The 13,218-nt window shown below is 38.3% G+C and overlaps 1 long non-coding RNA gene across 1 annotated transcript in view; it reads left to right on the top strand.

The window, feature by feature from the left end:
* The window catches only part of LOC135229901 (uncharacterized), a 132,023-nt gene extending 119,282 nt beyond the window's left edge, over positions 1 to 12,741 (top strand). The window contains exon 3 of the long non-coding RNA XR_010320569.1: positions 12,365 to 12,741. This is a non-coding gene — a long non-coding RNA (uncharacterized LOC135229901). The remainder of the gene's footprint in view (positions 1 to 12,364) is intronic.
* Positions 12,742 to 13,218: the final 477 nt, after the last annotated feature.

Here is a 13,218-nt window from a genome sequence, read left to right as displayed (position 1 = left end):
AGGTCCAGTAACTCCTCTCCACTTCTGAATAGTCTCTCCCTCCCCCTGCCGCTGAGTCCATTTTCTAACTTTGCCTTTGATGCTCAGGGCTCCTAGCTTGTCATAAATATACTTGCTTCACTTGTTTTTTCTGGTCTTTTTTGTAAGAGGGATGACTGGCGGCGTCTCACTACTCTGCCATCTTGGCCTCGCCTCTCTAATATAATCAACAATTTTTTTAAAAAAGAAAAAAAAGAGTGAAACCTGTAGAAACAACAAATAACAGAATGAGATCCACAGAAAAACTAGATATTTGAGCTATCAGACAAAGACACTGAAATAACTCTATTATGTTCAAAGAAATAAAGGCAAGACTTAGAAATTTGGCAAAAAACTAGAAACTAAGAAAAAGATCAACTTAGAAAGTCAACTGAAAACTATAGCTGAAGTTAAAATCTTAATGCATGTATATAACAGCAGATTAAAAATGCTGAAGAGAGATTTAGTGAACTGGAAGATATGTTGGAAGAAAATAGAGGCATAGACAAAAGAAAAAATATATAAAATATAAAAAGGAATAAGATATAGAGAATACAATGAGAATATCTAGCATAAGATTAAGAAGGAAGAAAAAGAATGAGGCAGAAAAACTGAGATTATGGCTGAGAATTTTCTTCAAATGATTAATGATATCAAGTCACAGATCCTAGAAGACTTACAAAACCCAAACCAAAAAAAAAAAAAACCCACTGCCATCGAGTCGATTCTGACTCAAAGCGACCCTACAGGACAGAGTAGAACTGCTCCGTAGAGTTTCCAAGGAGCGCCTGGTGGATTCGAACCGCTGACGTTTTGCTTAGCAGCCATAACACTTAACCGCTACGGCACCAGGGTTTCCTTATAAGACCCATGTAGGGTAAATACAAAGAAATTCGTATCTAGGTACATCATAGTAGAACTGCTGAAGCTAAAGACAAAAAACCCCACAAAAAACAAATAATTTAAAACTACTTAAAGAATAGAAGAGATTATCTTTAAAGGACAAACAAAAAAACTGACTGATGACTTCTCTAGAGAAATAGCGACAACCCTACGATAATAAAAAAAAAGACAATAAGATGATATATTTAAATTATAGAGAGAAAACACATGGCAACCCAGAACTCTATGCTGAGGAAAAACATCATGAATGAGCAAAGACCTTTTGTTTTCAGACAAACAAAACGTGGATAAGTTAACATCAGCATGCCCACATTAAAGAAAATTCCAAAGGTATTCTTCAAGCAGAAAGAAAATAAGGTGAAAGGCTTAAGATGCAAGAAGGAATGAAAGTTAGTGAAACGAGTAAAAATAGAGGATTACTGACTGCATAACATAATAAGAATAGACATTATTGGGTTTAAAATATGTAAGAAATTAGAATTTATGATAACTACAGCCTTTTGACTTTAATGGCTGTATGCTCAGGAAACATGCTGTGTAATATTTTGATGTTTTGGATTCTGTTAATGCTTGTTTTGTGGCCTAATATGTGGTCTATTCTCAAGAATGCTCCATGAGCGTTAGAAAAGAAGTTTTACTTGACTACCGTTGGGTGAAGTGTTGTGTTTAAGTCTATGAGACCAAGTAGATCTTCCGTGTCTTTACTGAGCTTCTTTATGGATATCCTGTCTGTCATCAGAAGTGGTGTGTTGAAGTCTTCTACTATTATTGTGGAGCTATTTCTCTTTTCAATGCTGTTTGAGTTTGTTTTGTGTATTTTGGAGCCCTGTCATTGGGTGTATAAGTATTTATTATGATTTTGACCTCCTGGTATATTGACCCTTTAATCATTATATAGTGTATTTCCTTTTCCTTTGTGGAGGATTTTACTTTAAAGCCTATTTTATCAGAGATTAATATTGCCACTCTTATTTTTTATTGTTGTGTGCTTCATGTATGTGTATATATATATATTTTTTTTTCATTCTTTGAGATTTAGTTTGTTTATGTCTTTGAGTCTATGGTGTGTCTCTTGCAGTGTGCATACAGACGGATCATGTTTTCTAATCCATTCTGCTACTCTCTGTCTCCTTATGGGTGCGATTAAACCATTTACATTTATCGTAATTATTCATAGTTAACGAGTTTTTTTATGAGTTTAGTGCTGTCATTTTCATCTTTTTTGTGTATGTCTTGTTGGCATTTTCCTTATTCCATTTAATTTTCTCTGTTGAGTCGTTTTTCTTGGTGCATTTTCTTTCCGTCCTCTTCATTTTTGTTGCCTTTGTATTTACTGCTAATTTATTTTTTTCTGTGCTGAATCGTTTTTCTTTTTAGTCTTTCATCTTCTTCCTTGTTGCTTTTGTATTTGCTGAAAATTTATGTTTTCCTTGCTTTTTTTTAAATTTTAATGTGTAGGATTGTTAGTTTCCTTTGGGTTACCTTAACATTTACCTGTTTTTCTAAATTTAAACCAATCTTTTATTTCCTTATATCGTCTTGACTTCCTCTCCGTATGAAAAATCTATGACTACATTATTTAGTCCCTCTTTTTTGTGTTAATGTTGTCATCTTTTACAGATCAATGTCTCTGTTTCTATATTTTCAGTGTTTTAGCTTTCATTTATTTGTGACGTCCCTACGTGGGTTGATATCTGGTAGTTCTGTCCCGTGTTCTAGTTTTGGGTTGTTAGCTGATGTTATTGATTTTCTAACTGGAGAACTCCCTTTATTATTTCTTGTCATATTGGTTAGGTTTTTAAAAATTCCTTAAACTTCTGCTTGTCTGGAAATGTCCTAATTTCACCATCATATTTGAGAGACAGTTTTGCTGGATATGTACTTCTTGGCAGGCAATTTTTTTTTTCCTTCAGGGCTTTGTATATGTCCTTCTTGCCTGCATGGTTTCTGCTGAGTAGTCCAAGCTTAGTCTTACTGACCCTTCTTTATAGGTGACTTTTTGTTTATCCCTAGCTACTCTTAAAATTCTCTCTTTATATTTGGTTTTGACAAGCAAGATTATAATATGTCCTGGTGACTTTATCTTGGCATCTACCTTGTGTGGGGTTCAGTAAGCATCTTGGATAGATATCTTCTTATCTTTCATAAGATCAGTGAAGTTTTTAGCCAAGAAGTCTTCAACAATTCTCACTGTGTTTTCTGTTATCCTCCAACCCCCACCTCGATTCTGGTGTTCCAATCACTCTTGATAGAGTCCCGCATAATTCTTAGAGTTTCTTCAATTAAAAAAAATTATTTTATCTGATTTTTCCTCAAATAAGTTGGCGTCAATTGCTTTATCTTCAGTCTCACTAATTCTGACTTCCAGTGCCTCAATTCTGCTCCTCTCATTTTCTATTGAGTTGTCTAATTCTGAAATTTTATTGTTACTCTTTTGGATTTGCTTGCTATCTTTCTATGGATTCTTGCAGCCTGTTACATTTGTCATTATACTCTTGTATAACCTTCTTAAGTTCCTCTGTTGTTTTATCTGTGTGTTCCTTGGCTTGTTCTTCGTTTTGCCTGATCTCCTCCTGGATCTCTTGAAGAGCTCGGTCTCTTAATCTTTTAAATTCTACCTCCGGCAATTCCTGGAATTTCTCTTCATTTGGAAGATTTCTTGATTTGTTGTTTTGGGAGCTTCCTGAATCCATCATGGTCTGCCTCTTTATGTTATTTGATATTTACACTTGTCTCTGAGCCATTAGTGAGTTATTATATTCATTTATTTTATGTTTGCTTGCTGAGTCGGAATCTACTTGACGGCACTGGGTTTGGTTTTTTTTTTTGTGTGTGTGTGTACTGTGTCCTAGCTTCTTGTTTTATTTTGATATGCCCAAATAGGCTGCTTGGGTGAGCTAGTTTGATTATGGGCACCTTTTGAAGTTCTTACATCCTGTCACCAGGTGATCAGAGCTGTTACTAGGTATGTGAGCCTAGGAGCCCTTTTACATTCTTGTATGGATTCAGCTCAGGTATCCAGGTAGTCGGTCACCAAGTGTGTGGTGTAGGCTCTTACCTACAGTCCTACATATACAGGGTTGATTGGTGTAGGTACAGGTGTCTGGCTACTGTGGGGGGGATGACTGCCCCTGAGTGTCTGGGAGGAAAGCATGTCCCTGTTCCCTAGAGCACATAGGTGGGTGGGTTTTGCAGCCAGACCATGGTCACCCAATGCTGTTGGTTGTAAGGACTGGGATTCACCACTTACTCTTGGACTCCTGAATTGGGTGGCTAGGTGGCATGGGTGGAGCCACCAACCCTCAGGTCACTGATATGGGTAGGTGAGGACTCTGCTTAATTGGCAGAACGTTGTCAAATATCAGAAATCTGCCCCTCCACTTTATAGCTGATACAGTTGAAAATAGGCTTCAGGTATTTACCCTGTTGTAGTGTGCTAATGAGAGCCTATGCTGTTGAAATGGGCCCACACAGATCTGTGCAAGGGTGAAAGGCATTCAAAGTCCTTGGACCCCTTATGTCCGTGCCTTCCCTGAGTTCCTGGCTTAGGGAAGCTGGCAGATTATTTTTTGTTGTTTGTTCCTGCTCCAGGGCATGTAATAGTTCCTACTTTGGCCCAGGGGACCCAGAAATAGCTGAAGCTGGTCCAAGACTAAAAACAGAGAGGGAGGAAGCAGGTAAATGGGAGAGGTGTTCTTCCCAAAGGGGATGATTTTTGATTTGTGTGGCATTTTAAATGCATGTACTTATCTTTTGCCAACTTAGCACTGCTTTTCACTGCTTATGGAGGCTTGTGTAGGCTTTCCACCACTCGGTCTCTTCAGATGTGGAAAACATGTCCCGAGTGTCACTGCTTGCGTCACCGCACATGCCATCCGATCCAGCCTGCAGGGTGCTGGTTTCTGCCGGGTCAGGTCTGTCAAACTCTCACTGCTTCTGAACCATATTCCCCTCCCCCTGCCACTAAGTCCAATTCTGTAACTTCACCTTTGATGTTCAGGGCTCCTAGATTGTCATATATAATCGATTTACTTCTCTGGGTCTTTGTTATAAGAGGGGCTACATAAAGCATCTGACTACTCTGCCATCTTGGCCCCACCCCTACAAGAGACATTTTTCATCACATTCCTGAATCTGACACTATCAGAGAAACTTATCTCTGAGAAAATGAAATAGGGATGAGGCAGTAGGCAGAACAAACCCGTTGGGTTGGAGTCAATTCTGATGCATAATGACCCTATAGGTCAGAGTAGAACTGCCTCATAGGGTTTTCAAGGAGCGGCTGTTGCATTTGAACTACTGGGCCAGAGTATATTTGGAGCACTGGTGGTGCAGTGGTTAAGAATTCAGCTGCTAACCAAAAGCTTGGCAGTTCGAATACATTAGCTGCTCCATGGAAACCCTATGGGGGCAATTCTACTCTGTCCTATAGCGTTGCTGTGTGTTGAAATCAATTCACCAGCAATGGGTTTGGTTTTTTGATTTACATGCCTACATGAGTAAAATTTGACTTGAATCTCTAAACTTAATTCTAACGTAAGAATGATTTTGTAGCACTTCTCCATAAAGGTTTGTCTTAAGTCATCAGGATAAAAACCAAACCCACTGCCGTCGAGTCGATTCTGACTCATCCCAACCCTATAGGACAGAGTAGAACTGCCCGATAGAGTTTCCAGGGAGCCCCTGGTGGATTTGAACTGCCTTCTCTCGGTTAGCAGTCGTAGCACTTACCCACTATGCCACCAGGGTTTCCTCATCAGGATAAGCCTGTGCTAATTTATTGGATACCTTCAGGAATTCTTCATCAGTTATATTCACATTAAGAAGGAAAAAAATATCAGAAGGAACTTCATACATCCTTACCCTTCATTTCATGCAAGATTCAAGTGTGTCAGTGATGGTGGTTATGTAAAATTGATTGCTGGCACTCAATACTTCTGGAGCATTTCTGTCATTTACTTGTTTCTTCTAATGCTTCTGCAACAATAAACTGCTTGATAATCAGTATTTGGCAGTATTTGTTTTATTGTGTTTTCAAAATATTCTCTTATGTAAATATCTTGTTAATAGCTGGTAGAGATCTATGCATGTCTATAAATTTACTTCTGAATCTTGGAGAACTGACTCGTCAAATGAAAATGATACGATATATTATTATACATAACAAACATAAATACATGGTCTGTGTTTACATTTCGTTGGCGACGTTTTAAGCTTCTGTTCTGGTATCGCTTTTTTGTGACTGGTCTTCAGCAATATTCTCTATGGCACCTAGAATCTGGGTGTGTGATTCCAGGATTGCACTCGTTGCTATAGCATGTGCTTCCCAGTGGGTATTAGAAAGACATTTTAATGGTGATCATTGCCTATGAATAGCTCATCGGTGAATAGAGATGGCAAAAAATTTGTTAAATATCTGAATAGAAGACAAAAATCATTTTTTGGACAAAAATCCATTGTGATACATCCTACAAAATTAAGTGAATATGCAGCACCTTGGTATGAAAATGGCGTATTCATTACATTCCAGAATTTTCCGTTGCATGCCTTTATAATGCAGTGACATTTCACAGAATTGTCATGGGATTGGTCTCTGCACTTAGAAAAATCAATTTTGCAAACTTCGCCTAATTAGTGAAACACTTGGTTTGCAATGTCTTTGAGGGCTAATGCGCTGTGTTCTCCTGACTCGCTTGGTTCATGTTATGCCTTCTTTCCCTCAAGCTTCTTCAGTTTGTAATGGAAATGTCTAGCTTGTTCCTTTTATGCCATTGTACCTTTGGAAGCAGATAACTTGTGTCCTAGATTTCACAGATGAAGAGGGATTTTTGAATTTTGGACTTGATTTAAGACCTTTTCTATGCTATGATGGGATGAGGAAACCCTGGTGGCGTAGTGGTTAAGTGCTACGGCTGCTAACCAAGAGCTCGGCAGTTCGAATCTGCCAGGCCCTCCTTGGAAACTCTATGGGGAAGTTCTACTCTGTCCTATAGGGTCACTATGAGTCGGAATCGACTGGACGGCAGTGGGTTTGGTTTTGGTTTGTGATGGGATGAATATGTTTTCCATTTGCAAGAATGTGATTTTGGGGGGGCCAAAGGGTAGAATGTCATGGATTGAATTATGTCCCCCCAAAATGTGTGTATCAACTTGGATAGGCCATGTGAAGTTGTCCTCCATTTTGTGATGGTAATTTTATGTTGAGAGGATTAGGGTGGGGTTTGAACACCTCCCTGATCCGAGATACAGGGAGTTTCCCTAGGGTGTGGCCTGCACCACCTTTTATCTCTCAGGAGATGAAAGGATAGAGAGTTGGGGACCTCATACTACCAAGAGCAGAGCATGTCCTTTGGACCCGGGGTCCCTGCACCTGAGAAGCTCCTTGACCATGGGAAGATGGAGGACAAGGACCTTCTTCCAGAATCAACAGAGAGAGAAAGCCTTCCCCTGGAGCTGACGTCCTGAATTTGGACTTGTAACCTACTAGACTGTGAGAAAATAAATTTCTCATTGTTAAAGCCATCCACTTATGGTATCTGTTGTGGCAGCACTAGGTGACTAAGGCAGCGATGATTTTAGCTTCTGTTTTGGAGTTTCCTTTTTGTATCTGGTCTTCAGCAATATTCTGTGTGGCACCTAGAATTGTACTTGTTGCTATAGCATGTGCTTCCCAATGTGTATTAGACATTTTAGTGCTCAATCATTGCCTGAATATGTTTTAAGAACAGCTCATCAGTGAGTAGAGGTGGCAAAAAATTTGTAAAGTAACTGAATATTAGAAAAAACTTCAATTGCCTTTGGACAAAAAAAAATCTATTGTGATACATCCTACAAAATTAAGTGAATGTGCAGCACCTTGGTATGAAAATGGCATATTAATTTCATTCCAGAATTTTCTGTTGTATGCCTTTATAATGCAGTGACGTAATGGCAGCATTGTTATAGGATTGGTCTCTGCACTTAGAAAAATCAATTTTGCAAGCTTCGCATTATCAGTGAAACACTTGCTTTGCAATGTCTTTACCAGTATGATTTCTTAAGCTAGGAAATGTGATAAATCACCACACAGGTTTTCTATCTGTTGGAGATACGGATCTTTAAACAATACTTAGCTGGCCTGTATGAGAAGGCTCAGAAGTGGAATCCACAGACAAAATGAAATATCGAGCTATGCTTATTTCACTGACAGTAGTTGATTGAACTTCATCACTTATCAAGATTATAAATTTTTTACACATTATTTGAGAATTATAGGATGGATTGCCCTTTCCTGTGTTACCATATTTTGAGATGTGACTTGCTAAAAATAGATCAAATGAGCAACAAGTTGAAGTCAACTTTAAAATTTTCCATTTCGTGGGGACCCAAAGACTTCATTTCTTTTTCATGAAGATAGTCCACATTCAGTGATTGTTATGACAACAATGACACATTATAAAATGTCTTTTCAATACTGATGTTCATTAATTTGTGATTCCAGTTCATAAGTTAAGCCAGAACAAATGTGTTTGGTTTAAATATGATAACATGATCTCTGTGAATTGAACTATTTTCATGTTTACCAATCCTATTCAATTTGCACCAATTGCTAAATTCATCTGTAACAATTCGAGAATTAAGTGAGGATGACAGGTTTGTTTGGTTAGTAGGTTTGCAAACAAAACAATACAGGGAGCTGACTGATTGAGATTGCAGTAGCCACTCCCTCTTATAATTTTCATCATTAACTTTGCACTCTAGAAAAAATTCTGGCTATAGAACTTTGTTTACCATCCAGGAATTTTCAACACAAATTTACAAGTGGACAACTGTAATGTTGAGAATCACTTGGGCCTCTTTTGATCCAGTAATTTACTTCATTGAAAGAAAATTATTCCACAAGGCAGGATCTGCATTTCTGTTATTTATGGGGTCTGCAGATGTGACAATTTAATATTCTTAGTTTCACTTTCTAGATCATTACTAATTTTTTTTTTTTTTTACTACAGCAAGAAATGGATGCAGAATTTGGAACAAATCCTGTTATATTTGTATTGCCATCCTTAATTTCAGCACTAGTGGTACTAGTAGGATGATTCCCACCCATAAGCACGTACCTTTAATGGAAGAAGTCTCTGCTGATTTATTACATTCTAAAAAGGAATTTTGGGATTGTCTTTAGGGATTCACAAATCATTTTCTTTTTATCTCCTGCAGGCTTCCATTTTTGCACTCCACTTAGTTATTGCCATTTCATTTTGCCTGGATATAAAATTATGTCACTTTTTAAATTTGATTCTACCATAACAATAAATTTGAATAATAGAAAGTAAATTTATAAAACAGGAAGTTTATAAAATAAAATTTAATTTAGAATTTAGACATTAACACAAAAAATTTGTATTTGAAAATTAAATAACTCATTGCTGTGGATTAAATTTTAACTAACAGTGACCCTATTGGACAGAATAGAACTGCACAGTAGGGCTTCTAAGGAGAGGCTGGTTGAAACCTTTTAGTTTCAGCCAAGCTCTTAACCAAATGTTCCACCAGGGCTATATTTGAAAATTAGTAAGTAAAAACGTTAATTTGGACCATGAGATTTTGTTCTTCAGGTCTTAGATAGTCCAAAGAAATAGTACATGATATCCTTCTCCATGGACTAATTCCTCCTGAAAACAGGTCCAAAGTATGTAGGATGTAGTCTGGCCATCTTTGCTTCTAGGCTAGGGTACGTTCTGGTTATACTTCTTTCAAGATAGATTTTTTCGTTCTTTTGGCAGTTCATGGTGTATTCAGAATTCTTCACCAACACGACAATTAAAAGGCATCAGTTCTTCTACAGTCTTCCTTATTCATCAGCCAGCTTTCCCACACATACGAGGCCACTGAAAACACTGTGGCTTGGATCAGTTGCATCTTAGTTTTCAAGGTGATGTCTTTGCTTTTCAACACTTTAGAGGTCTTTTGCAGCCAGTTTCCCTAATGCAATGCATCTTTTGATTTCTTAACTGCTGTGTCCATGGGTGTTGATTGTGGATCCAAATAAAATGAAATCCTTGACAACTTCAATCTTTTCTCCGTTTATCACGATGTTGCTCATTGGCCCAGTTGTGAGGATTTTTGTTTTCTTCATGTTGAGGTGCAATCTCTACTGAAGGCCGCGGTCTTTGATCTTCATCAGTAAGTGCTTCAAGTCCTCTTATCTTTTAGCAAGTGGGGTTGTGTCATCTGCAAAATGCAGGTTGTTAATGAGTCTTCCTCCAACCCTGATGTCGTGTTCTTCGTATAGTCCAGCTTCTCAGATTATTTGCAGATTAAATAAGTATTGTGAAAGGATACAACCCTGACACTCACCTTTTCTGACTTTAAACCACGCAGTATCACCTTTTTCTGTTTGAACGTCTACCTCTTGATCAGGTTCCTCATCAGCACAATTGAGTGTTCTGGGATTCCCACTCTTCGCAATGTTATCCATAATTTGTTATGACCCAAGCAGTCAAATGCCTTTGCATAGTCAATAATACACAGGTAAACATCTTTCTGGTATTCTCTGCTTTCAACCAGAATCGATATGACATCAGCTGTGATATCCCTCCTTCCATGTCCTCTTCTGAATCCTGCTTAAATTTCTGGCAGTTCCCTGTCAATGTACTGCTGCAGCTGCTTTTGAATGATTTTTAGCAGAATATTACTTGCATGTGATATTAATGATATTGTTTGATAATTTCCACATTTGGTTGGATCACCTTTCTTAGGAATCGACGTAAATATGGATCCTTGCCAGTTCGTAGGCCAGGTAGCTGTATTCCAAATTTCTTGGGATTAGACAAGTGAGCGATTCCAGTGCTGCATCCATTTGGTGAAACATCTCAGTTGGTATTCCATCAATTCTTGGAGGCTTTTTTTTCTCACCAATTCCTTCAGTGCAGCACGGACATCTTCCTTCAGTATCATCGGTTTCTGATCATATGCTACTTCCTGAAATGGTTGAAGGTCGACCAATCCTTTTTGGCATAGTAACTGTGGGTATTACGTTCATCTTCTTTTGATGCTTCCTGTGTCATTTAATATTATACCCGTAGAATCCTTCAATATTGCAACTCAAGGGTTGAGTTTTTTCTTCAGTTCTTTCAGCTTGAGAAATGCTGAGTGTGTTCTTCCCTTCTGGTTATCTATCTCCAGATCTTTACACATGTCATTATAATACTTTTTCTTCTCAAGCCACCCTTTGAAATCTTCTGTTCAGCTCTATTACTTCGTCATTTCTTCCTTTCACTTTAGCTACCCGACATTCAAGAGCAAGGTTCAGAGTCTCTTCTGACATCCGTTTTGGTCTTTTCTTTCTTTCCTGTCTTTTAAAGGACCTCTTGCTTTCTTCATGTATGATGTCCTTGATGTCATTCCACAACTCACCTGGTCTTCAGTTGTTAAGTTTAACACGTAAAATGTATTCTCGAGGTGGTCTGTAAGTACAGGTGAGATATACTCAAGGTCATATTTTGGCCCCTTTTGACTTTTTCTAATTTTCTTCCGTTTCAACTTGAACTCCCATATGAGCAATTGACAGTCTGTTTCACAATCGATCCCTGGCCTTGTTCTGACTGATGATATGAGTTTTCCCATCTTCTCTTTCCACAGATGTAGTCAGTTTGATTCCCGTGTATTCCATCTGGTAAAGTCCACGTGTATAGCTGCCGTTTATGTTGGTGAAGAAAGATATTTGCAGTGGATGAGTCACTGGTCTTGCAAACTTCTGTCATGAGATTTCTGGCATCATTTCTATCACCAATTCTGTATTTTCCAACTACTTTTCCTTCTTTGTTTCCAACTTTAACATTCTAAAGACCAGTAATTATCAATGCATCTTGATTGCATGTTTGATCAATTTCAGGCTGCAGAAGTTGTTTAAAATCTTCAATTTCTTTATCTTTGGCATTAGTGGTTGGTGCATAAATTTGAAGAGTCATATAAACTGGTCTTCCTTGTAAGTGTATGGGTATTAGCCTATCAGTGACAACATTGTACTTCAGGCTAGATCTTGAAATGTTCTCTTTGATGATTAACGTAACGTCATTCTTTTGACTCTGGTGGAATATCCATGTTTGTAAGACTGCTCACAGACTGTTTCACCAGAGAGTTTTCCGGTACTGCAATATCTACCACTAATCTCTGTGATCCGTGTGAATTGGCAAAATAAGAATAGTACTATAGATGTCTTCCAAATACAGAAAACATAATTATGAAAATGTTCTTGCTGTTGATTATGTTCTTTACCAATTTGTTCGTATGGGATTTTTGATACTTCACTTGAAAAATGAGTCCAAGGTACTGTGATGCGATTGTTTACTTTGTGTGGCCTTTCTAGCCATGGTCTTATAACATCCACCCTGGTGCTTGGGCAGGACTGTGTGATAGGGTAATTGTGGCTCACCAAGGGGATTGCTTAGTTTTCCCTTCAAAGAGAACCAGTTCCAGAGCAAAGAGGAGGATTCAACTCCCATCAAGGAAGAACAGCCAGGAGCTGAGCATATATTATGGACCTGAGATCCCTGCACTGAGAAGCTCCTAGAAGCAGGAGACTGAGATAGAGAGAGGAAGCTGTAACCCTGAAGACGGTAAGATGCCATGGCAGGAGAGACCAAGCAACAGGGACCCGGCTATAGGAGATGATGGCCCAGGGAGAAGGAAAGCTGAGTGCCTTTGGAGAGAGGCCGGCCCAAGGCCAGGCAGAGGCACGCCTGTGAGCACAGGAGGGAAGAGGCTGTCCTGATAGAAGAACTGTATTCTGAGTGTCTTTGAGCCTGAGCTATAACTGTTACTTCCCTAATAAACCCCATAATCATGAATATGGACTGCGAGTTCTGTGTGGCCATTGCAATGAATTATTGAACCCAGCAGAGAAGTAGGGAGTGCTGTGTGAGGGACAGTTGGTGTCAGAGTTAGTGAAGATGGTGGAGAGAGGATAGTTTTTTCACCAATGCCTTCAATGCAGCTTCGATTTCTTCTTTTTATACCATCAGTTCTTGATCTTATGCTACCTCTTGAAACGGTTGAAAATTATCCAGTTCTACTGCAGTAGCTATATTAATATCAGACAAATTATACTTCAGAAAAAGGAGTATTATTGGGAATAAGTAGGGACATAACATAATAAAGGTTCACTTCTCCAAAAAGATACAACAATCCTAAATGTGTACGTATTTAACAACAGGGCTCCAAAATACAAAAACTAATAAATCTGAAAGGGGAAATGGACAAATACGCATTTATAATTGATATCAATACTTTTCTATCAACAATTACTAGAGCCCTGCT

The sequence above is a fragment of the Loxodonta africana genome, unplaced genomic scaffold, assembly GCF_030014295.1.
Source record: "Loxodonta africana isolate mLoxAfr1 unplaced genomic scaffold, mLoxAfr1.hap2 scaffold_61, whole genome shotgun sequence".
Classification (NCBI taxonomy): Eukaryota; Metazoa; Chordata; class Mammalia; order Proboscidea; family Elephantidae; genus Loxodonta; species Loxodonta africana.
This window is presented reverse-complemented; position numbering and strand designations above follow the sequence as displayed.